At 39.1% G+C, this 25,624-nt stretch overlaps 1 long non-coding RNA gene across 4 annotated transcripts; it reads left to right on the plus strand.

Annotated features, from left to right (window-relative positions):
* LOC107648763 lies at positions 4,986-9,348 on the plus strand. 4 transcript variants are annotated; one of them, XR_001622066.2, is made up of 9 exons: positions 4,986-5,213; positions 5,327-5,652; positions 6,721-6,846; positions 7,583-7,618; positions 7,668-7,811; positions 8,101-8,163; positions 8,329-8,551; positions 9,030-9,216; positions 9,298-9,347. It is a non-coding gene; the product is annotated as an uncharacterized LOC107648763 (long non-coding RNA). The 4 variants fall into 4 exon arrangements; XR_002348799.1 differs by having other exon boundaries at positions 8,101-8,551; positions 9,160-9,216; positions 9,298-9,348; XR_002348797.1 differs by having other exon boundaries at positions 8,101-8,551.

The following is a 25,624-nucleotide window of genomic DNA, read 5'->3' on the forward strand; positions in this document are numbered from 1 at the left end:
AATAATCTGTAACATAGAAGAATTCATAAATTAAATTGAGAAAATAATAAAAAGGAATATTGAACCTGATAAAAAGAGATAATCCTGAAAGCGAATAAATTCCTAATTCTAAATCCTAAAAGAGAGAGGAGAGAACCTCTCCCTCAAAACTACATCTAATTCATCCATACTAACTAATTGGAGACTCTCCTCTTAATGGATGTATTCCCCCACTTCATAACCTCTGATCTGTGCCTTCTAGACTTGGATTTGGGCAAAAAAGGGCTTCAGAAATCGCTGGGAGCGTTTTCTATAATTTCTGGTGCGTGGCCTCTGTCACGCGTCCGCGTGGGTCACGCGTCCGCGTGGGTCACGCGGTCGCGTCATTTGGAGTTTTCCTTGTCACGCAGTCGCTTCAGTCATGCGTCCGCGTCATATGCGTTTCGCTTATGGCGCGCGATCGCATCAATCACGCAGTCGCGTCACTGCCAGTTTCTTCAAAAACTCCGTTTTATGCTTTCCTTCCAATTTTGTATGTTTCCTTTCCATCCTTTAAGTCATTCCTGCCTTAGAAGATCTGAAATTACTCAACACACGAATCACGGCATCGAATGGTAATAAAGGGAAATTAAAATTATCATTTTTAAAGCATAGGAAACATGTTTTTCACATACATCACATGATAAGGAAGGGAAAGTAAAACCATGCAATTTATATGAATAAGTGAGTGAAGGATTGAATAAATCACTTAAATTAGGCACAAAATATATCATAAAATATGGGTTTATCAACCTCCCCACACTTAAACAATAGCATGTCCTCATGCTAAATCTAAGACAAAGAGTAAGGTAAGGTTAAAGTGGTGGAATCTCATGCAATGCAATCTATTCTAAATGCAACTACCTAAATGAATCATGCAATTCTAATTTGTTATTCCCTTGTGTATAAAGCTTACATTTAGTTGAATTAATTCACATTCTCAAGGAATCTTATATATATAGCCAAACCTTAGATAGTGATAAAGTACCTTTACAATTGAGATGGGAGAGAAAAATATTTTACAATTTTGCAAGACAATTAATAATTTAAGCAGAGATATATGTTGATGAGCTATTGAACCCTCACTGGATTTTGTGTTGACTCTCTAGTCACTCAGTGTTTATTGGGTTAATCACTCTATTCTTCTTTTTATCCTTACTTTCTATAACTTTGTTCTTCATCTAACCAATCAACAATTATAGAATCTGTAAATCGGCGTAAGGATCCTACGCCCAGAAAGTTGGGCTGGAATCGTGCGGCTATTGTGCGTTTCGCACAAACGACCCACGCGGTCGCGTCACTAACGCGATCGCGTCACTAACGCGATCGCGTCACTTGCATAACACCAAACCCACGCGACAGCGTGAGCGACGCGATCGCGTCGCGTGGATTGCACAACACCCCAAAGGAGACAGAGAGTTGCGCTGAAACGACGCTGGAATTGCGCGTTTAGCACAATTTCCAATGACGCAGTCGCATGCCTCACGCGACCGCGTCATTCATCCTTTTACCCATTCCATGCGATCGCATCACTCACGCGATCGCGTCAATTCCCATTCCACCCCAGCCACGTGACCGCGTGTCCCACGCGATCGCGTGGATTCAAATTCGATAACCCCCCATCGACGCGAAACCCTACCCATTCGTGCTCTTTAATTCGCCTACCAGGTTCCAACGAACGCCACCCTTCTATCCATTCGTAGTTAATTCATATTTTTCTGTTTATGTTCATAATTAGGCTAGTTAGATATGCATGTTGTAGTGGATTCTAGGTGGTTAGGTAGCCTAGGATGTGGTTAGTGGATTTAGGCCTGATTAATTGCGCTGTTCATGCTACTTGCCTTATAATTTTCGCCATTCTACTGTTGCTGTAATGTTAGTATTGTTCATATGCTGTTCTTACTGTTCATGCTGCTATTGCAAATGTTCTTTCTTGTTCACACTAATTATATCTAATTACAGTTTGTTTTAATTCATATGACTCCTGCTTACTATTTATTTTCTGGGAACATCCAATTTTAGCCGGAATGCTGCCCAATTTTCTGTAAACTGTTTTGTTTCCATTCATGTCTTGGTTTTGGCACTTTGAACTCTGCTTTACTCTACTTTTACCAAACCAATTCATGAATACCAGGGCAAGCTTTCTTATTCTTTTTGATTTCCTGGTTCATAATCTGCATTTTTGATGTTTAGCTTCCAATTTTTTATTCATCATCAACCTGATTCCCTTGTTTGGATATGAGTTAACTATAGCTTCTAATTGAGAATGCTTGTTACTTAGAAAATGATCATCATCCCACTTACTCTAACCCACTTTTTACTAATTCACTAATTTTAACTTCCTAAACTCTTTTTTCCTTCCTAACCAACCTAACCTTTCAAAACATCTCTTCTGGTTTTTCACTATTCTCTTTAACCTTCTAACCAAGGCATGATGATAATTTTTCCTAATTAACATGATTTCTAATACATTTTGGATTGTTAATTTTTCTTCTCGGACTTTCAACTCCTATTCAATCCTTAATGCACATTTACTTAACTGATTTTCATTTCTCCACTGCTCCTTTGCCACTATATGCTTATTTTGTGATTTGCCTACTTGTTTTCCTATTTTTATTATATCCTGGTTTTCTGTTTTTCAGGATATCTGACACCCAAAGAAAAGGAAAGGGAAAGGCAACAACTGGCGAACGAAAAAGAGGAGAATCCTCCATGTCCATCCTGGACATATGCATGATGACTCCTGGCGGGAGAAACACTTTACCCCGCATGAGAAGGCTGACCAGATACTCCCTGCTACTGATCCCATTAAGTTTGCAAACCGATACTGTGAGCTGAAGTATCCGGTGTTTGCAACCTCCAGGAACTTGTACCTGGAGAGGACTCTGAAAATTCCAGAAGAACTCCAGTAATACACCTCTGATCAGATCAAACAAAGAGGCTGGTTCTTCCTGGAGAGAAACCTGACTGAGGTCAATGCATCTTGGGTAAGGGAATTTTACTGAAATTACTTTAAAACTTCCCTAGATGCAGTAAACCTAAGAGGGAAGTAGATACTGGTCACTAAAGAGGCCATAGAGGATATTTTGAAGCTCCTGCCTAAATCCAATCAACTAGACAAAAGGCAAAAGGCTAAGGAGGACATGCGCTTCATGAAGTTTGACTGGGATGCCGTCAAGGCAAGGATAGCCCTTGACCCGACTGTTCCATGGGTCATGGGTCAGAACACCACCATGCCTAAGGGAATCAAGCGGACATACTTGAACGATAAGGCTCGGCTATGGCATCAGATCCTAAGCAACTTTATTATGCTAAGTACTCACGAGACGGAGCTACCTGCCGCTATGATCACCCTCCTATGGTGTGTGATGGAGGGTAAGGACCTGTACCTGCTACGCTTCATCCGGTACTACATGGCCAGGGTCCACGTCCGAGGCACTCTCCCCTTTCCATATCTGATTACACAGCTTGGCCGTCGAGCTGACGTGCCTTGGGAGGATGCTGATGAGAAGCCACCTGCTGCAGAATGTAAGAAGATTATCCCTCACAGCAGAAACTTTCTGGCTTTAGGCTACAGACCTCCATTCCTCACAGCTCCTGGTGAGACAGCCACACCATCTGCCGGCCCCTCTTCCTCTACAGCTACCCCTGCTACCACCACTGCACCTCCACCTGCCTCAGAGCCAGTTTATCACTTAGTGCACCGCCTGTTTCAGTAGCTAGACCAGATGGAGCGCCGCAACCGGCACCGATACGAGAGATCTGAGCGTCACAGCAAGCGACGCTATGAGCACCTGAAGCTGATGATCCGTTCTGGCAGCGACATCCCTTCCGAGCCTGACACCCCATCAGAGCCATCTGAGGAAGAGGCGGATGATCATAAGGCGGAGGCCCATCCATAGAGAGATGCTGTGCAGGCAGGCACGGAGCAGGTTGTGTCCCAACAGGGGGCCCCGCATCAGATTCAGGCTGCAGACCCAGAGGTTCCTATTCAGTCAGTGATGCGTGAGCATCTTTTCTATCTTTTCCTAAGTGAATTTGCATCTAATTTGTTGAGTTTAATTAAGAATTAGTTATATTTTAACCACTATGGATGCTATTTTAAGTTTTGTACAATTTTATTTATTTTAGATAGCATTCGGATGGATTTGATGAAGTTTCTGTAGAGAAAGAGAAGAAACGAAGGAGATGACCAGCGAATACCGACGCGGACGCATGGCTCATACGACCGCGCAGAATGGAGGAGATCGCAATGACCCGATCGCGTGCCTGACGCGAACGCATGGATTGGAATCTGCACAAATGACGCGAACGCGTGGACGACGTAGACGCGTCACATGTGCCACGTGCAAAAAAATGCAGAAAACGTTGGGGGCGATTTCTGGGCTGTTTTGACCCAGTTTTCAGCCCAGAAAACACAGATTAGAAGCTGCAGAATGGAGAAATAAGTGGTCCCCATCCATCCCTTGAAGACTTGATTATTTAAATTAATTCAAATTTAAATTCAAATCTGATGTTAGGAAAAGATATTATTTTAATTTTTAGTTTTAGATATTAGATTTTAAATTTATTAGGATTAGTCACTACAAGAAAAAAGGCCTATGGCCATGCTTTTATGAGGGTGGCGATAAAATAAAGATTTGGCCACGTTTTTTTTGCTACGCTTCAAAAGCGTGGCGAAAGGTGTCAATGACCACGCTTTTATGAGAGTGGCAATTGATGCGAGATTTAGCCACGCCTTTATTTGCCACACTTGAAAAGCGTAGCCGTAGAGAGAAACCGCCACGCTTTTAAAGCGTAGCAATAGAGTTTTGTTATTGCTGCGTTCGAAAAGCGTAGCCGTTTCCTAGAAGCCTTTTGGCACGCTTTAAAAGCGTGGCCAAAAGGTTCCCTCGGAAAAAAAAAAAGGTGGGGATAAATTAAAAAACCCCTTCTTCGTTTAAAGACTCAGTTCACTTAGAGAAAGAGGTTCATGGTGCGCTGCCCTAACCCCTTCTTGTTCGTGCTCTGCCCTAACTCCTCCATCAAAAGCCCCAACGCGACGAGACACTCACTGCCCTAACTCCTCCTCCTTCATTGTGCCTCGCCCTCACTCGCCGTGGATGCTCCCCTTTGCCGCTGCTCCCTTACGTCACTGCAAAACCCTAACCCCCTAACCCCTTCCGCGCCGCTCCCTTCCTACTTCTTGCTTCTTTGTAAGTCCTTTTCTTTTATTTCTTTTCCTATTTCACCTTACCCCCTCTCACTCCCTCCCCCCCTTTCTGTTCATTTATTTTTTACTTTTAATTACATGATTCCTTGAAATCAGGATGTATTGAAGGCAATCTCGTTGAAGCAGAAGTGGGATTTGAACGATTTACGGGTTCTTAATTCGAAATCTGTTGGGAACAGGTTCAGGTTCGGAACGTTTCAGAACTTCGAGTTCAGAATGGGTTTGGGAAAAAGAGCAATTTTTCTGTGAAATTTCCTTAGCCATAGGCGCTGCAGAAGCAGAACGCGGTCACCGCCGAGGCGCCGCACAAGGCACAGAAGTAGAAGCACTTCGTCGCCCTCTCCTCCTCCTCCTAAATCGCGCAGTCCCAGTGTCGTTGCGAACCATCACAAGCTCAAAAAAGACGAAGAAGAAAAGAGAAGGTAACTAATTTTTGTTATTTATCCCTTCATTTATTTATCTATTTTGTAGTTTCTGTTCGTGATTTTTTTCCTGAATTAGTTGATAATTTAGTGTGTAATATTGGTGAGAAAATGTGAAACGAAGAGAATTCTATTGGTTGAGACTAGCAATTTCTGATTCGTGCTTGCTAGTTTTAGCTTTAATTTATGAAGAATGCACCGCACTGGAAATTGGGTATGTTGAAAATGCGTGATAATTTTAGCAGTTATTCGATGTATTTTAGCTGTTATTCGATGCTTGCTAGGTTTTTGGGGACCTCAAATATAATTTCGAGAGGGTGAGCCTTTGTATTTCTATAGTTAACATGAATATGAAGATATAAATCTGATAGCAGTTTGGAGATTATGTATGTGTGCAGATTAAAATAGGGGGAAGAAATTTTCATGGACTTAATTTATGTAAATTTTTTTCTCTTACTCTTAATACTATTTGTTCCTTTGTCAATAATGTTTAATCCCTTCGTCCCTCCGCCTTCGTCCCTGCTGGTAATGTATTCATTATCAGTTCTATTAGTTAAAAAACAATGTTAAATAATATTGTTGAAGTAAAACAGACCTAGAAGAAAGTCACATTGAATAAGATGCTGAGTCGAATGCAAGGTGTTTGGTTTTGGTTTTGGTTGATTGCCCTGTTATGAAATTAAAGCAACATTTCGTGCTATGTATGTTGGTTTTGGTTGACTGCCCTGTTATGTAATTAGTGTAGCGAGTGGTATGTGACTTGAGGGAATAGAGGTCGTTTAAATGTGTATTGCATTTAGAGGCAGGTTGAGAAAAAAAAAAAGGACATGGCGTTCCTAGCAGCAGTTTTTATTCTTCTTATTGTTAACGCAATGCAGGTAATTAATTAAGATCCAATCTGCAAATCGCGTTGTTATATATCCAAATATGTGTTGACTTTATTTAACTATTGTCTCAGCTGACTTCTTTAACTATAGCTTCATCTGTAAAATATGTATCTAAGCTTCTTCTTTGATGGATTTATGTCATGTTGATTCATATTCTGTTTTGGTGCCTGTCCTTTATCAGATTCAAGAATCTGACAAAGCAAGAAAGAAGTTCTCAAATGCAAAATCTCTTTCTTCCTCCCAATTTTTTGGAGATCAGAACAAAGCTGCAGACGTGGCTGCTCAAGCTACTTTGTCAAAGTTTTCAGTATGTATTTTTTTCATTAATGAATTACTCGTAAGTTTCTGAATATACACATTCAGGTAGATAATAATAAGACATGCACATTGAAGACACAATTGTGTTCTAGGGAGCACAGTTTTCTTTTCAATTTCTTTCTGGCCATTGCAAATATAGTTCTCCATTCCGTGTTTGTAGGCATGAAAATCATTAGTTAGATAAAAACAAGGCAGGACAAAAAATAATTTCTCAACAGCCTCTTGCTAAAACTTTCCAGTGTTTGTGTTGAAATCCACCGTCCCAGTGTAAATTGAATAAGTTGGAATTCATTTGTTTGTGTTTTATGTTCAATTAGTTAAGCCATTTGCTATCAATACTGAGAAGCAAGCCATAAAGTTAATACATGGAAATGATGGATTTTGACATATAGTACCAGAAACCCTTAATCATGTCATAAAAAGGACAACAATGGCTAACTAAGAGGCCTGAATAGCTTTTATGCTTTATCAAAGCGCATTATTGTTTAATATAGTTAAGATGAGGTTTTACTTGTCCCATGGATTATCAAATTCCTAACCTGATATTTTTTAGGAGATATTTACTTTTGCTTTTTGGATTTTGGTACACTAATAATATAAAAGGGTGTAACACTGTTATCTAATCATATATTAACATTAGCAAATTCAATATCTTATATTATCCCTTCAAAACAGGGGCCTTTAAAAGTTGATGTTTGACAAAGTTCATCGTCTTCTATTTTCAGGGTTCATCTGCCATCTCCAGTGCTGTTCATACCCTCGTTTGTGTTTTTCTTCTACTTCTTATTATTATCCTTTATATAATTTCAGGATTTCCCGAGAGTTCTGAGGCTGGCGAAGCTGAGCAACAATGGTGCTGTGCTCTTATGCAAGAACACGGGTTTTTCTTTATCTTCCCTCAAATGGAGGAACCTTCTGGGAGGACATGGTTCAAGCCGTGGTGTTTTTCTTTGTGTTAGTTTCTTAATCTACATCTGCTATTGTGCTTTTAGATATTCTCTCTTGTCAAAGTTGGGTTGTCCCAGAATTGATGAAAAATGAGTAATTACTTACAATTAGTCTTTCTAGATTGTCTTACAATTTCTGTGCTTTTGGTTGCAGGCATATGTGGAAAAGGTTCACAAGGCCTAGTGAATGCAGTTTAAAAAATTTAGCCACCTAATTTGTGGATTCTATTTTAGGAATTGTTATTTATTGTCTTAGATGTGTATTATGTTTCCTTACACCCAGATTTTTATTTTAGGATGAGGACATTTTCCTTTGGGATGAGGACCTTGGAGTTTAAGAGTTCCACCCAGATAAGAATGTTGAATACCATCTCTGATTTCTGAAAATTAGAAAAAATATAGTTTGATGCTCTTAGATTGTTTAATTAAAAACAAAATTGGTGGAGATTACTTTTGTTTTATTTTTTTAAATGGGCACTCCTATAATGTTACAAAATCTTAATGATTCTCAAATGATTTTTTAGTTATATATCTATCATTAAAAGTGAAGGGCTGGAGATTTCACAACCAGCACTTGATCCTCAACTTTCTGAAAGGTCTTGCTGTGGAGATTTCACAACCAGCTCTAGAGATTTTTCAGTTACTTACTGTGCTTAGAACTGGGCTTCGACTTCCTTGGTATCCAAATTGAAAGGTCTTGCTGAGAGAAAAAAGCTAGAGGACTTGACAATTGGTCCAGTTCTCACTGTAAGTACATGTCTTTCATTTTCTTAAATTTAAAATTAAAATAAGTGTTGGCAGCTTCATACATTTGTGTATTATTCTCCCTAAGATATGATTTGTGGAGAGAGAACTACTCTTGAGTGCAGTAAGTGAGAAGATATGAACGAATTCTAGAGTTAATTGAAATAAGTTATACATAACTATTCTAGTGTTCATATCCATGCTTTTGATTGATGATTAAAAAGGAGTTTATCTGGTGGGGGTGGGAGCTACGAACAATTTGCTGCTTTCAGGTTAAACACACATCTCCAAGTTTGTGCCCTAGTTGATATAGGTGTGCATTATTTATTTGTTTGACATTATTGGTAATGGTAAACTGCAGACTGTGGAGTCATATATCCAATATTATATTAGTTGTTTGATAAATAATTACTCAGAGGTTCTTTTTAATTTTCTTACTTTATTTCACTTCTTTTTTTATTTTTTTATTTTTTATGTGCAGTTTACAACTGAATCAATGTTGTAAATAGAGAAAATTAAATAGAAGAAAAGCATAGCTTAATGCAAAGCTTTTGAAGATGCATATACTCACAATCATGTTCTTACATACTTTTGGTTGTTGTGCTTGCAAGAAGGACATACAAAATTGGAGGTTGTGATTTGAGCAGCACTGCTCCTCCTTGTACCAGGTAAAGTTTCGGTAATAAGCAATTCAATTGGCTTTCTCCTTACTTTCCTAGACTTGACGGAAGATTATCTATTTTCTTCAGGTGGATTGAAATGATGGCTCATGTTTTCTCAAGAGCTGCATGGCATTGCATATCTATGAATTTTATAAGATTTTATTACAAAGATTAGAAAAAGAACAATAGAACCTGAACAAAGTTATAGCTACGCTTTAAAAACGTAGTCATATTGTACAACAGTTATCAACAGCTACGCTTTAAAAGCGTAGCCATAGCTCTTGTTACTGGCATGCTTTAAAAGCGTAGCCATATCTTTTGCTACTGGCACGCTTTAAAAGCGTAGCGATATCTCTTGCTGTTGGCACGCTTTAAAAGCGTAGCCGTATCTCCAACTATTGGCACGCTTTAAAAGCGTACCGATATCTTTCACATACAGCCACGCTTAAAAGCATAGCAATAGATAAAAGCGTGGCGACAGAAAAAGCGTGGCCATAGGTCGCCAAAAGCGTGGCGATAGAGCAACCAGCACGCTAGCAGTTGTGACCCTTTCAAAAGCGTGCCGGTAGCTCAAAAAGCGTGGCGAAAAGCTATCGCTACGCTTTTTTCAACTTTTCGCTACGCTTTAAAAGCGTAGCAAAATCCTGGTTTTCTTGTAGTGAGTTATAAAAATGGGAAAAACTTTCCTTCCTTGGTAGAGAGGTCCTGGGGAGATTCTACCTCATCCCATCAGGGGAACATAATTGACAATCCTAATTTTCTCTCTCTTCTATGAGCAACTAAACCTCCATTGTTAAGGTTAGGAGCTCTGTCTATTTGTATGGATTGATTTTATTGCTTTTTCTATTTTAATTTATTTATGAATTTATAATTTAAGAATTGTTTTTGCTCCTTATTTTATGAATTTGGGTGGAACGGAAGTATGACCCTCTTTCTATTTGAGTTCCTGTAAAACTTGGAAAAGCTCTTTACTTGAACAACAGCTTGAAAACAATTTCTCCTAAATTTTAATTATTTGGATTTAACAGGATACGTGACATATAATCCTTTTATTTTTGGGTAATTAAAGTTTTTGTGGCATATAAACTAGAAATTGATTATCAACCTCTAATTGGAATTAATTGACCAAGAAATTGGCTGTTGATGAATTTTAGAGGAGACTAGGAAGGTCTAAGGAATTAGGGTCTAGTCACATATAGTTTGCCATAAATTAAATCCTACATGATTAAAATAGTTAGTAAGAAAAATTAATCAGGAAAAATAGATAACTCTGAAACCTTAACTATTTTCTCCATATTTTCTTCCCAATTTATTTACTTTACTATTTTAATTTCTGCACGATTGAATATTCAAATACTCTTTTATGTTTGTCTAACTAATCCTATCAAACACTATTGTTGCTTAATCCATCAATCCTCGTGGGATCGACCCTTACTCATGTAAGGTATTACTTGGTACGACCCGGTGCACTTGCCGGTTAGTAAGTGTGGTTGTAAATACCGCATCAGTCAGCACCTCCTCTGCAGCAGGCAGATCCTCAGACCACCACCACAGAGACTCCAGCTACCCATCCTTCCAGTAATGACACCCCTTAACACCCTACTTGAGTGAGCATCAGGGACGATGCTTCATATTAAGTGTGGGGAGGTCGACATCTCTGGTGTATATTTTTTGGTGAACCACTACAGACTTTTTTTACTTTATTATTTTTCTGTATTTTTCTCTTTATTTTTATTTTTATTTTCTCAGTACTTATACATTGCTATTTTCATGTATTTTTACTATATTTCTGCATGTTGCACTTTAGTTCATATTTTAGCCATTTAGTTTAGTTACAATTCTAACTTATTAGTTATAAAAAATGTGGATTAATTAGTATAGTTTATCCTTTTTAGCATAAGATAACTTAGTTTAAATTAAAAATATAAAAAGGAAGTAAACTAGAGACTTTAACAGAATAAAAACAACCCACACCTTGTATATATAGCATTACATGTTAGTTAGTTAACAACATTTCATCAAGGAGAAACACTAGAACTTTAAAGCCACCTTAAGATTTACATTGAGAATAATGGGAACTCTTAATTTTTACTTGCTTGACATATATAACTGATATATGATTTTTGAGTTAGAGAACACACAGTCTGTGAGTTTTGAGCTTAATTGCATGGTTACATTTAAACCATAATATTTTATTCATGTGTGTTCCGCCCTTCTTATTTATTCTGGTGTTCTTTACTTTGTTTTAATCTATATATCCGATTATAGAATATAGATACATACCAAGAAAGTGATTGAGGCCATTGTTTGATTCTAGCTCACTATTCCCAAATTAGCCTACCTTTTACATCACCCTTGTTAGCCCCTTGAGCCTTTAATTCCCCTCTTATTTTATAACCACATTACTAGCCTTAAGCAGAAAAACAAAATAAAAATCCCAAGTTGAATCCTTGGTTAGCTTAAGATAGAAATTGTGTATTGTGTAAGTGTGGAAACCTTATGGGAACATGGATGATAGAAACAAAAGGGTAGAAAGTTAAAAAGAATAAAAATTTTTATTTTTAAAAGTTTTGGGAAGCATGCTCATGTGAAATCAAAATAATTTAATTACCATGTGCATTTAAAAAAAAATTATTTTTCAGTATTTGAATAAAGGGGATACAAAAGAATTCCCCAAATGAAAAAAGCGATGCACATGGGATAAAAAAAATTAAAATATGAGCATGAAACATAAAAAGTGGAAAAAAATATGGGAAAATAGGTAAAGAAGCTTTGCTTTACAAAATATGTATGTTAGGTGAGATCTTAGACTAATTAAGGATTCACTTAATTAGCTCACTTAGCCTTATACATATACCCTTACCTTTACCTTGGCCCCATTACAACCTTAATTAAAGACCTCATGATTTTTGTATGCCTATATTCTATAATTGTTGATTGGTTAGATGAAGAACAAAGTTATAAAAAGTAAGGATAAAAAGAAGAATAGAGTGATTAACCCAATAAACACTGAGCAACTAGAGAGTAAACATAAAATCCAGTGAGGGTTCAATAGCTCATCAACATATATCTCTGCTTAAATTATTAATTGTCTTGCAAAATTGTAAAATGTTTTTCTCTCCCATCTCAATTGTAAAGGTACTTTATCACTATCTAAGGTTTGGCTATATATATAAGATTCCTTGAGAATGTGAATTAATTCAACTACATGTAAGCTTTATACACAAGGGAATAACAAATTAGAATTACATGATTCATTTAGGTAGTTGCATTTAGAATAGATTGCATTGCATGAGATTCCACCACTTTAACCTTACCTTACTCTTTGTCTTGGATTTAGCATGAGGACATGCTATTGTTTAAGTGTGGGGAGGTTGATAAACCCATATTTTATGATATATTTTGTGCCTAATTTAAGTGATTTATTCAATCCTTCACTCACTTATTCATATAAATTGCATGGTTTTACTTTCCCTTCCTTATCATGTGATGTATGTGAAAAACATGTTTCCTATGCTTTAAAAATGATAATTTTAATTTCCCTTTATTACCATTCGATGCTGTGATTCGTGTGTTGAGTAATTTCAGATCTTCTAAGGTAGGAATGACTTAAAGGATGGAAAGGAAACATACAAAATTGGAAGGAAAGTATAAAATGGAGTTTTTGAAGAAACTGGCAGTGACGCGATCGCATGGACAACGCGGCCGCATGCCAACGCGAAATAGCAGTGATGCGACCGCGTGATTGACGCAATCGCGCACCATAAGTGAAACGCATATGATGCAGACGCATGACTGAAGCGACCGCGTGACAAGGAAAACTCCAAATGACGCGACCGCGTGACCCTCGCGGACGTGTGACAGAGGCCACGCACCAGAAATTGCAGAAAACGCTCTCAGCGATTTCTGAAGCCCTTTTTGGCCCAAATCCAAGTCCAGAAGGCACAGATCGAAGGTTATGAAGTGGGGGAATTCATCCATTAAGAGGAGAGTCTCCAATTAGTTAGTATGGATGAATTAGATGTAGTTTTAAGGGAGAGGTTCAAAAATTGACGTGGCGAAAATTGGCGAATTAAGAATTGTTATGAGATATGCGTTGCAAGTATTGTTCTTAACCAACCAGAAATCCGCTTATCAATTTAGAAGGGTTGTCACAAAAATTAAAATTAAAATACTGGGAGTATGAATCCCAGGTCGTCTCCTAACGAGTTGCAGAAAGGTGTGCTATTTTATTAATCAGATGTTTTCAAAAAGGGTTTGAGTTGAATAAACAGGAAATTAAATTGGAGAAATTAAGTAATTTAAATAAAAGCCTTGACTGGGAGTAGATTAGTTGGAAGCCCTATTCTTGTTGAAGTACTCTCAAGATTAATTGATAATTGAAGGTTGTTCTGTTTAGTTATCCCTTACTAGGTAAGGGAAAGTCAAACAAGTTGGAATGCTGTTTCTATTCACAAGTTCCAATCCACTCAATTGAAAAGGATTAGTGTTAGTGACTAGAGAGCATTCCAACAATAAACCCAATTACAATTTTTCTTTTAAGCATCCCAACTCAAGGGTTCCTTTCAATCAGCTCCCCATCAAGTTAGGGAACTACCGCTCATTGTGAATGTAGAACTCATAACATAGGAAAAGGAATTAAAGAAAGACATGATAAATAAAACTCAAAGGAGTCAATTAAAAATAAAAGTAATTCTTGTATTAATAAATTATAAAATAATCCAATAGTAAAATTAAGTAAATTAAAGGACATGGAAGAGTAAAGCCAAGTAAAGAAAACGAACTAGAATGACGAAGTCTTGATGAGGTAATAACTCTTCTCCATATCCCAATGCAAAGAGTAATAGAAATAAAATCGTAAGAACTATGAATGTGTGTAGAGAGAAAACCTAGAGGAGGAGTAAAACTAGATCTAAAAACTAAGAATTGTGTGGAATGAATGTTGTTCTGGTTTCTGTATGTTCGCTGGCTCTAGTATGCTTTTCTGGGCCGAAAACTGGGTCAAAACAGGGCCCAAAATCGCCCCCAGCGAATTCTGCAGATTATGTAGATCGCGCACGTCACGCGATCGCGTCATTCATGCGGACGCGTCATTGGGCATTTTGCTTTGCCACGCGGGCGCGTTGTCTAAGCCTCCGTGTCACTGCGATTTCCTCTCTTTCGCGCGGTCGCGTGAGCCATGCGGCCGCGTCACTTCTCGCTGGTCATCTCCTTAATTTCTTGTGTTCCTTCCATTTTTGCAAGCTTCCTTTCCAATCTCTAACTCATTCATGCCCTATAAAGCCTGAAACATTTAACACACAGATCACGGCATCGAATGGAATAAAGGAGAATTAAAATACATAATTAAAAGTCTCCTAGGAAGCAAGTTTTCAATCATGTAATAATTTTATGAAGGAATTATAAATGCATGCTAATCATATGAATAAGTGGGTAAAGATCATGATAAAACCACACAATTAAGCACATTATAAACCATAAAATAGTGGTTTATCAACCTCCCCACACTTAAACTAAGTAAGCTTATAAATTGAATCTTTAATTAACCCAAGCTCTTTAACATAACATATATATATTCTATATAACTTTAGAATTCATACCTAGCTACCCAGAATTTCCCTTTCACATTCCACACCCATGTATCAACTTTTTATCTTAATTTTATCATACATGCATTGATCTTTGAATTCTTAACTTAACATTGGGGTAATTTTGTCCCCTTATTTATTTATTGAATATTTTTGGTTTTTTTTAACATAAACATAAAAATAAACATAGCTTATCAATGCACATAGATTTTTGATTCTTATAGTTTCACATGAGTAGGTGTCCGAATTCCCATTATATTATCATGACACATTCCCTTATTATCTTTTGTTCCCACAATTTCCCATACTTAATTAGCACACACAATTCTATCTTAAGCTAACCAAAGATTCAATTTGGGATCTATAATTGTTTTTCCGCTTAAGGCTAGTAATGTGGTAAAATATAGAACAAATGGGATTTAAAGGCTCAAAGTGGCTAACAAAGGTAATTGAAAGAGTAGGCTTAATTTGGATAAGTGAGTTTAAACAAATAATGGCCTCAATCATATGCAAGCATATAAATATATTAAACATTGGACATATAGGATGAAACAAAATATAGATTACAATCATAGAGAAGTAAACACACAAGAATAAAATAATTATGGTTAAATAATATAACCATGCATAAAGGCTCAAATCTCACAGGTTGTGTGTTCTTTAGCTCAAAAATTATGTTCCAAATACAACTTCAAGCAAATTTAACATAAAAGTTTTGATTAAAATTAGTGAAATTTTGTTCCAAAAATAGGGTCTTAGAAAAAACTTATTGTCTTTTCAATCAAGTAGAGCATGCATGCAACTAATCTATTACTATGCAATTTATCCTATTCTACAAAAGAAAAATCTAGCTAAATATCCTAATTTATTGGTGTTAGGGAAGAGAAATTACCTCCGGAAGTCAGGTACTGACCGACCTCCCCACACTTAAGGCTTGACACCGTCCTCGGTGCCATCTGTCAGGAACAAAGGTGGGCTGGTGGCAGTATCTCCACAGTCGGGATCATCATGGCTTCCTGTGCTGGTAAAGGAAGTGGAGTCCGGGGTGTCTGAGTCCTTGAATTTTCCCATAATCAGCTCCTTGAGGTATGTGAATCGGCGCTTCTTACGGCGCTCTCTCATCTTAGTTTTGTGTTCCTGCCGATCCATCCTTTCGAGTATCTGATGGAGTAGTTGGTCTGTTGTAGGTGCTTGTGGTGTTGAAGAAGGAATATCTTCAACCGGTTCAGTAGGATGGCTTGTGGCGGCTGGTGGAGGTCTGATGTATTTCCCGTTAGGGACATACTGATCATCCCGTGGAAGCATGGCTTTGGTGTCCCCAGCTCTGTAGGAGACTTCGGCTGCTGAGACAAGATCTGAGACCAAGGCGGGAAAAGGTAAGTTGCCCGCAATTTGTACGTGTCCCATGGCATTCCGGATGTGTCTTGGTAAGTTCAGAGGTTGGTCTGTAAGGATGCACCATAGTAGAACGGCCATGTCCACAGTGAAGGAGGACTCGTGAGTGCTCAGAAAGACGTAATGGGACATGATTTGTGCCCATACGCGAGCCTCCAAGGTAAGTGCTGAAGCTGATATTCCCTTAGGGCGGGTACGATGGTATCCGTAGATCCAACGGCTGCCAAGTAGTGCGATAACTCTGAGAACGGTGTCCCAGTCAAATTGGTACATCTGGCGCTTGAGTGTGGCTTCTTGAAAGGTGTCCAATCCTTCTGGAATAGGGGGAAGACCTAGAGCTCTTTGAATGGCCTCTTCTGTAATGGGACTTGCTTTTGACGGACAAAGACAGACTGCAGGGTTGGCAGGTGGAAGTTGGAGTAGAACTCGACTACCCAAGAAAGATTGACCTGCCTCGGCTGTCTCTGTAGGAAACCCCATTGTCTTTGTGCAATTTGCGGCTCAACAAAGGTAGCAATATGGTTTGGGAGGAGAAGAAGGTATTCGTTGTTGTAACTCCTTTCTGCCAGGATGGGGAACATCTGCTCACAGTAGCGATTGGGAAATCGCGCAATGTCCTTTGCTGGGAAGGTTTTTTCTTTATCATCAACCTTAATAATCCTCTTAGTTCTTTTTGTTGAGGGTTTAACCGCAGTTGAAGAGGGCTCTGCCACTAGTGCTCTCTTTGTTCCTCTCATTGCTGTTGATTTGGGAGTAGCTTTCTCTTTGCCTTTCTTGGTGGCCATCCTGAAAGGGAAAAAAGAGGAAGTATGTCAAGATGTCAAGGGGCAAAGCAAGGAATATGATGGTATGGGTGGCAGTCAATGCACATTAAAGATGAATGAAGTGAACACATGGTCATGACTACATGTGAAAAGTTCATCAAAGGGAAAATAGCAAGTGCATGGTTGGGTAATTAGATGCAAGATGTTTATTGGCATACTGGCAAAGGCATGAGTAGCGTAGATCAAGCATCACTCGTAACAAACCATTACGTTTGTATTGACAATTAAATTCAATTAATACAATAGTAAAGGGAATTTGTGAAAAGTAAGCATTGAATGTTAGAGTAGAATAACATAGGAAAGTGCATAATGCCATATGGGCTTTTTCACAAACACATAGCATGCATGGTAAATAGGGTATAGAAAGTATTAAATTAAACATGCAAGCAACCCTTTTAAAAGCAATATATAATTGCTAAACAAATTTACAACAATCCACAAGTATATAATGAGAAACAATGACTCAAATAAATTTCCAACACTAAGTAAAAAGGAAAAAGAAAGAAAAAGAAAATATGGATAATGGAAGTAAAAAGAAAAGAAAAGAAGATAACATATAAAAATAAGGAGAATAATGGAAAAGAAAAGAGGGGGGAAGAAGAAAAGAAAAACCTTGTGAATAGGGATGTGAGAGAGAGAGAGAGAGAGAGAGAGAGAGAGAGAGAGAGAGTAGAAAGGGAGAAAGAAGGAAGAAGTAAGGAGGGAAAAGAGAAAATAGGATTTGGGGAGAAAAAGATAAGATAATTGGCAAATTAGGGAAGCTGTGCGGCGCAAGCGACGCGGTTGCGTGGGGCACGCGGTCGTGCAACTTGCGCTTATACTGATTGACGCGGTCGCGTCGGTCATGCGGTCGCGTCGGTCACGCGGTCGCGTGACCCGTTTTATGCTATTGGCACGAGGGCAGCCTCGCACTAGCACAACTCTCTGTTCAAAATCTTATTTTGCCAAATTTTTGGGTGACGCGATCGCGTGGGGCATGCAATCGCGTGAGTGGCCATTAGAAGTATATGACGCGATCGCGTCAGTCACGCGGCCGCGTGGGAAGAATTGTGCGTTCAGCACCAATCCCGCACCACTCTAGCACAACTTTCGGTCGTGCACCCTTTTCACGTCAAAATCCAGGGCACGCGGCCGCGTGAGTGACGCGGTCGCGTGGGAGGCCAATGTTCCCACTTGACGCGGACGCATCGGCGACGCGGTCGCGTGGGGCGATTTGTACCACTGGCACGCCTCCAGCCACGCTCTTTCGTGACTCTCTGTTCGTTTTATTATTTTCTCCCATCACCTGCGGTGCGGACGCGTCAATAATGCGGTCACGTCGCGTGAAAAATATTTTTTTTAAATTAAAATATGTAAATGCAGATGCACAAAATTTACTAATAAAGAGAAGAGTTATTGAATAGGGAAAACTAAGAATAAAGAAAAGAACGATCATACCATGGTGGGTTGTCTCCCACCTAGTACTTTGCTTTAACGTCCGTAAATTGGACGCTCCACTAGCTCAGGCTTCGGCTATGTGGGGATCTTCCAAGAGGAAGATCTCGAGCTCCTTGTTTTTCTTCAGCTTCTTGCCATGGTACAGCTTTAAAAGATGTCCATTAACTTTGATAAGTTCAGAGCTTGAAGGATGGCTTAGGTGATAAACTTCGTATGGTTCGGCCTTCTCTACTCTGTATGGACCTTCCCATCTTGATCTCATCTTGCCTGGCATGAGCTTCGGTCGAGATTTGTAAAGGAAGACTAAGTCCCCAAGTTGGAACTCTTTTCTCTTGATGTGCTGATCATGTACAGCCTTCATCTTCTCCTTGTAAAGCCTTGAGTTCTCAGAAGCTTCTAGGCGAAGGCTTTCCAGTTCTTGCAGTTGCAACTTCCTTTCAGCTCTGGCTTTCTCAATTCCCATGTTGCACTCCTTTACTGGCCAAAAGGCTTTGTGCTCTATTTCAACAGGGAGATGACAACCTTTTCCATAAACTAAGCGGAAAGGACTTATCCCAATGGGTGTTTTGTATGCGGTTTTGTATGCCCAGAGTGCATCTTGTAGCCTGGTGCTCCAATCTCTTCTATGAGGTTTGACTATCTTCTGCAAGATACGCTTTATCTCTCTGTTTGACACCTCGGCTTGCCCATTAGTCTGAGGATGGTAGGCTGTTGCAACCTTATGAATTATCCCATGCTTTTTCATTAATCATGTTAGTCTCCTGTTACAAAAATGGGTGCCTTGATCGCTCACGATTGCTCGTGGTGATCCAAAGCGACAAATAATGTAGTTTCTCACAAAGGAAACAATAGTGTTAGCATCATCAGTGCGGGTAGGAATTGCTTCCACCCATTTGGAAACGTAATCCACAGCTAACAATATATAAAGATAACCATTAGAATTTGGAAATGGACCTATGAAGTCAATGCCCCAAACATAAAAAATTTCACAAAAAAGCATAATTTGTTGAGGCATCTCATCTCTCTTGGATATATTACCAAATTTTTGGCATGGAAAACAAGATCTACAAAATTCAGCAGCGTCTCTAAAAAGAGTAGGCCACCAGAATCCACAATCTAAGATTTTTCTAGCTGTTCTTTGAGGGCCAAAATGTCCTCCACTCTCAGACGAGTGACATACCTCTAAGATGGACTGGAATTCTGATTGAGGTATACACCGTCTAATTACCTGGTCAGCGCCACATCTCCATAAATATGGGTCATCCCATATATAGTATTTAGACTTGCTTTTCAACTTGTCCCTTTGATGCTTAGAAAAGTTTGGAGGAAAGGTGCGGCTAACTAGATAATTAGCTACAGGTGCATACCAAGGGACTACCTCAGATACTGCTTGTAGGTTATCAAATGGGAAATTATCAGCTATAGGAGTGGGGTCATCTGTAATGTGCTCAAGGCGACTCAAATGGTCTGCCATTAAATTTTGGTTACCACTCCTATCCTTAATTTCTAAATCAAATTCTTGTAATAGCAGTATCCAACATATAAGCCTTGGTTTGGACTCCTTTTTAGCTAATAGATACTTTAGAGCTGCGTGATCTGAGTACACTACTACCTTCGTACCAAGTAAATAGGCTCAGAATTTATCCTAAGCAAAAACAATAGCAAGAAGCTTTTTCTCAGTAGTAGTGTAATTGGACTAAGCGGCATCTAAAGTTTTAGACGCATAAGCAATAACAAAGGGGTCCTTACCTTCACGTTGAGCCAGTGCTGCTCCTACTGCATGGTTGGAGGCGTCGCACATTATTTCAAATGGCTGGCTCCAGTCTGGTCCTCTCACAATTGGAGCTTGAGTCAAGGCGGTCTTCAGCTTATCAAATACTTGTTTGCAATCCTTGCTGAACCCGAACTCAATATCCTTTTACAGTAGTCTGGATAAGGGAAGAGCTACCTTACTGAAGTACTTAATGAATCTCCTGTAAAAACCTGCATGGCCAAGGAACGAACGGACTTCCCTCATAGAATAGGGGTAAGGTAAACTAGAAATAATATCCACCTTTGCTGGATCTACAGAAATGCCAGTATTAGACACAACATGTCCTAGTACAATACCTTGTTTTACCATAAAATGACATTTTTCAAAATTTAATACAAGGTTTGTACTGACACATCTATCTAATACTCTAGATAATCCATCTAAGCAAAGGCTAAAGGAATCGCCATATACACTAAAATCATCCATAAAAACTTCCATACAGTCTTCAATAAGATCAGAGAAAAGACTCATCATGCACCTTTGGAAAGTAGCTGGTGCATTGCATAAGCCAAAGGGCATTCTCTTGTAAGCATAGGTCCCAAAAGGACATGTGAAAGTAGTCTTTTTCTGATCTTCAGGAGCTATATGAATCTGGAAATAACCTGTGTAACCATCTAAAAAACAATAATGTGATTTACCTGACAGGCGATCCAGCATTTGATCAATGAATGGAAGACGATAGTGATCCTTACGAGTGGCCTAGTTGAGGCGTCTGTAGTCAATGCAGACCCTCCAGGCGTTCTAAACTCTGGTTGCCATGAGCTCTCCATGCTCATTCTTCACTGTAGTGACTCCAAACTTCTTGGGCACCACTTGTACTGGGCTTACCCATTCACTGTCTGAGATGGGATAGATGATATCTGCCTCCAGTAGTCTGGTCACTTCCTTTTTGACAACCTCTAAGATAGTGGGGTTTAGTCTTCTCCGGGGTTGACGGACAGGTCTTGCTCCCTCTTCTAAAAATATTCTATGCTCACAGACTTGAGGGTTGATGCCTACTATGTCTGCCAAACTCCAACCAATTGCCTTCTTGTGCCTCCTCAGCACACTAAGTAACTGCTCTTCCTGTTGAGAAGTGAGTTCCCTTGCAATGATAACTGGAAACTTCTGCTCGTCTTCAAGGTAAGCATATTTGAGGTGTGGAGGAAGAGGTTTTAATTCTAACTTCTGATCGTGGTCAGGCTCTGGGTTGTCTGGAGCTGGTAACAATGGTAAAGTACTGTCATTGTCCTCTGAGAATGTCCCCACACTTGGACTTTGTCCTATGTACTTCTCTTCAAATTCCTCCTGGTGAACTTCAGCCACGGTTTCATCTAAAGAAAACTGAAACCATACCTTGGCCGATTCCCAAACGCTCCAAACGTCAAAACAAAACCACCAAACTTGATCCAAGGCCTCAACCAACTCCAACAAACACCAAAGCTCAAACTAACAACACATATATATACCAACATCAAAATCTAATATGCACAAAACAACTAAACACAAGGGTTTAGTGAAACCTTATCTTATCCGACAAGATTAGGGGTAAAATCCAATATTTACCCGCTACTAGAGATCACCTAAACAAGCAAAACCACAAAACTTGCTCAAGAACTAAACCCAAAATACGCAGAAACTTAGGGAAGAAAACTGGGGAGTGAGCTTCGAGCTCTTACCAGAAAAACTTAGATAGAAAGGAAGAGCTCGTCGAGAGCTTCACATGGCCGCAAACGGCTCGTCAATCGGAGCTCCGGATCAAAAGTTATGGCTTCCGGAAGAGGAGAGTGAATAGTAACTTCTCTTCTCCCTCTCTTCCCTCTATCATGCGCCCCTCTCTTTGAAATGAAGGGAAATGAGCTGAAAAGCTCATTAAGTGGGCTTATATATGTTGGACCTTGGGCCCGGTTTGGGCCCGATCCAACCCGTTAGTGTTTTAGGTCCGTTTGGCCCACTTTGGGCCAAAACCTTTAAGATTAGTGCCCGGTCTTCGATTCTAAATTATTTTTCATCCTCTCAAAACAATAAATCAATTTTCCAAAATCTTATTTTTCTAAAAACACAGTACCGGATAGACTTAAACCGGTTCGACTGGTTCATTTGCCGGTTTACGGTTCTTTTCAGAGAATACATTTTCTGTCTCAGAAAAATCCATTGAAACCAAATTTTACCTTTATAATTTCAAATTAAAACTTCTAAATTTTGAATCTATTCCAGGCACTAAAATTATTATTTTTATAAAAACGGTTTTGCATGAAAAACTTGGGTTCTTACATCAACGCAAAACTTGGGTTCTTACATCCTCCACTCCTTAAAAAGATTTTTGCCCTCGAAAATCCGAGTTACGCGACATATCCCTATCAAAACGCCCCACCGTGTCGCTGTTTCCTTTTGCCTTCCACTGCGTCACTCTGATTATCGTCATTGCGCACCCGAAGTTTTCCTTAAAACAAATACTGATTTTGTAATACTTTTCAAAACCTTCAAAACAAGTGCAATCTAAACATATTCCTTGTTAACGCTTCTTCAAAGGAGTCAAGATCATTCGTTTGTAAGTCAAATACTTGAATTCATAGTTTCCTCAAATGAAACTTTTCAATTTAAATCCGCATTCAACAAGATAATTTAGAAACCAAGTTCACAAATTGATTAAATCATAGAACTCACTTTTTCTTTTTAAACCATATCCTTCAAAAGAAGATCAATATCAAACCAATCATTATTCAAGCCATAAGTCACTTTTTATTTCTCAAATCTCTTCAAACTCATAATTCAACTTTTCCTCAAAATCAATTCTCCTTCAAATCTTAGTCACTTAATATAACATTTCACAAAACTTCCAAGAGACTTTCAATCATCACCTTAAAATGGAACTTTCTTTGAGAAGACACAAGACTCTAAGGAAGAATAACCTGCCTCACTTCTTAAACTCTTTAGAAATCCTCAGAATCATAATTACTCAAATTGAAACCATTTAAAATGGAGACTTAAAATCAAAACCAATTCATGTAGGCCAAAAGTTCCGAGCCACTTTCAAAACCAAAATGTTTAAAAGCCAATTTCATTTCGTTCGTAAATCGGAAACCTTTCCAAGGCTCGGAGTTGTTTAGTCTTGCTAAGTCAAAATTTAAAGAATACTTCAAAAGCAAAACGAACCTAATTAGTCAAAGTTCAACTTCTTTTAAAATCCACTAAAACTCTTCCAAAAGTACTTCTTTAATCAAACTTCAAAACATAGGTTCTTTCTTATTTAAATCAATCTTAAAACATCCACTTTCCATAGACAGATTAAACTCAAAAAACATCTATTTCTTAATAAATCAAGAACCAAGTAATAGAACCTCTCAAATTCATTCCTTTTCTAAATCACATTCTTAAAACAAAATCTTAAATTTCATAAAAATTTTGATAGTATCTCCCCTAAAACTTGGACTTTGCCACCCTTTTCGGGTCCCAACCAAAACCATGTTTTCCAATCCATTCTCATCCAACCTCAATATCAAACCTTTTTCAAAAAACTCAAAATCATTTATTCTTAAATCAATTACCTTGAACCACAATTTTCTTAAAGTCATTTAAAATTCATAAATCATAATTTCAAGTTGAATCCCTTTTTTGATAAGATAAAATATTAAACCAAAATCACAAATCAAGAAAGTCTTAAAACTCACCTCTTCTGTAAACCATATTATTTAAACCAAGAGTTTTGATTTAGTTTCAAAAGTAAAACAGTTAAACCAAAGCTCCAAACCAGATTTGAAAATCATTATAAACCTTAAAACCGCAAAGGTGTCAGTCGGTATTTCCGTTGCCGCTAGTGTTGAACCGCACCCATCACACCTACAGGAAACCGACAAGACTTCCAGTCTTGCCTGGTATCCATTCCGGCACATCCACTCTGATCGTTCATCACCACAAGTCCGAAATCATCGTCTACCTCCACTAGAATCCTCCTTTCCCATGGTTCACTCCCAACGAAACTCTAAGCTCTGGTAATCCTAACGGTGACTTTGGAGAAGATAGAACTAAGCTACTGTCAGGTCCAAGCAATATAATACTCAACGCATACGCTTACCTCTCGTTGGAGGGTCTGACTCTGTCGCATCACGTGCATCCAAGGCAACCACACGGTCTGACTGTTGATTCTGACCCATGTTCTGGCTTTTCTTACGACGGTAGTTCTTGGCTAGGTATCCAGGTAGTCCACAAACATAACACAGGCAACTCCCTTTCATATAGTGAAACTGGGCCTTGTTGTCCCTTCTAAAATTCCCCTAACTTAGCAGATGCTAGGGAGCATGTCCATCTCCCTTGAAGTTCTGTCTCTTTGGTCCAAGGTAATCGTCACGTTCCCTACTAGGGTTGCTTCTATGAGTGTCCCTTGACGAGACTACCATCTTTGCGTATTCTTCAACCACTCTTGCCTTGTTCACCAGATTGGAGAAAATGCGAATCTCCATAGGAGCCACAGCAGTTATGATGTCGTCCTTTAAGTCCCTTTGATACGTGATACACTTCCAACTTTCGTAGGTCTCTGGGGCACCCTAACACGCCTTAGAGAGCCTACAGAGCTCCTCAAACTTGCTCGTATAATCTGCCACAGACAAGGAACCTTGCTTCAGTTGCATCAGTTCCATCTCCTTTGCTTCCTTTGCAGACTCAGAAAAATACTTCTGGTAGAAGGCCGTCTGAAATACATCCCAAAGAACATCAGCGTTCTGAAGCTGTAGCAAGCGGCATTCTGCCTGCCACCAATGCTGGGCCTCTTCCCGAAGTTGTTAAGCAGCAAACTCCATGTATTGGTTGTTCGGGACATGCTGTGCCTGCAGTGCGTGCTCCATAGCTTGGAATCAATTATCCGCTTTCGTGGGATTAGTTGAACCTCGAAAACTTGGAGGACGAACCTTGAGAAAAGTCACCAAAGTCATCGGAGCACCTCCCGTGTTATCTCCACTCCCTATAGCATTGTCATTCGCATTTCCTTCGCCATTCCAATTTCCATTTTCGGGCGGTTGGCCTAACCTCTGCAAAGCTTGTAGAGTCACAGCAGCATTAGCCTTCATAGTATTTGCTAAGTTTGCCATCGCCACCATGAATTCGGCATGGTTGTCAGCCGATTGCTCATTCCTACTCTCTCGTGAACGTGTACGACCTCGTCCGCGAGTAGCCATTTGGGTTCCTATCTACACCAAACAATCGATATCAAGGTGATCAGTCTCAATACCAAAAGTCTAGTGCTTCAATTATCCCAAACAGGCACTCACAAACAAGCATGCTATGAAATATCAAGTAGATAACCTAATAGCATCAAAGAAAAAGACACACAGAGTATGCAATGAAGCACAATCGGTCCATCCCTCAGGCTCACGAGGACGAAC

This window comes from Arachis ipaensis, chromosome B06, assembly GCF_000816755.2.
Source record: "Arachis ipaensis cultivar K30076 chromosome B06, Araip1.1, whole genome shotgun sequence".
Taxonomy (NCBI): Eukaryota; Viridiplantae; Streptophyta; class Magnoliopsida; order Fabales; family Fabaceae; genus Arachis; species Arachis ipaensis.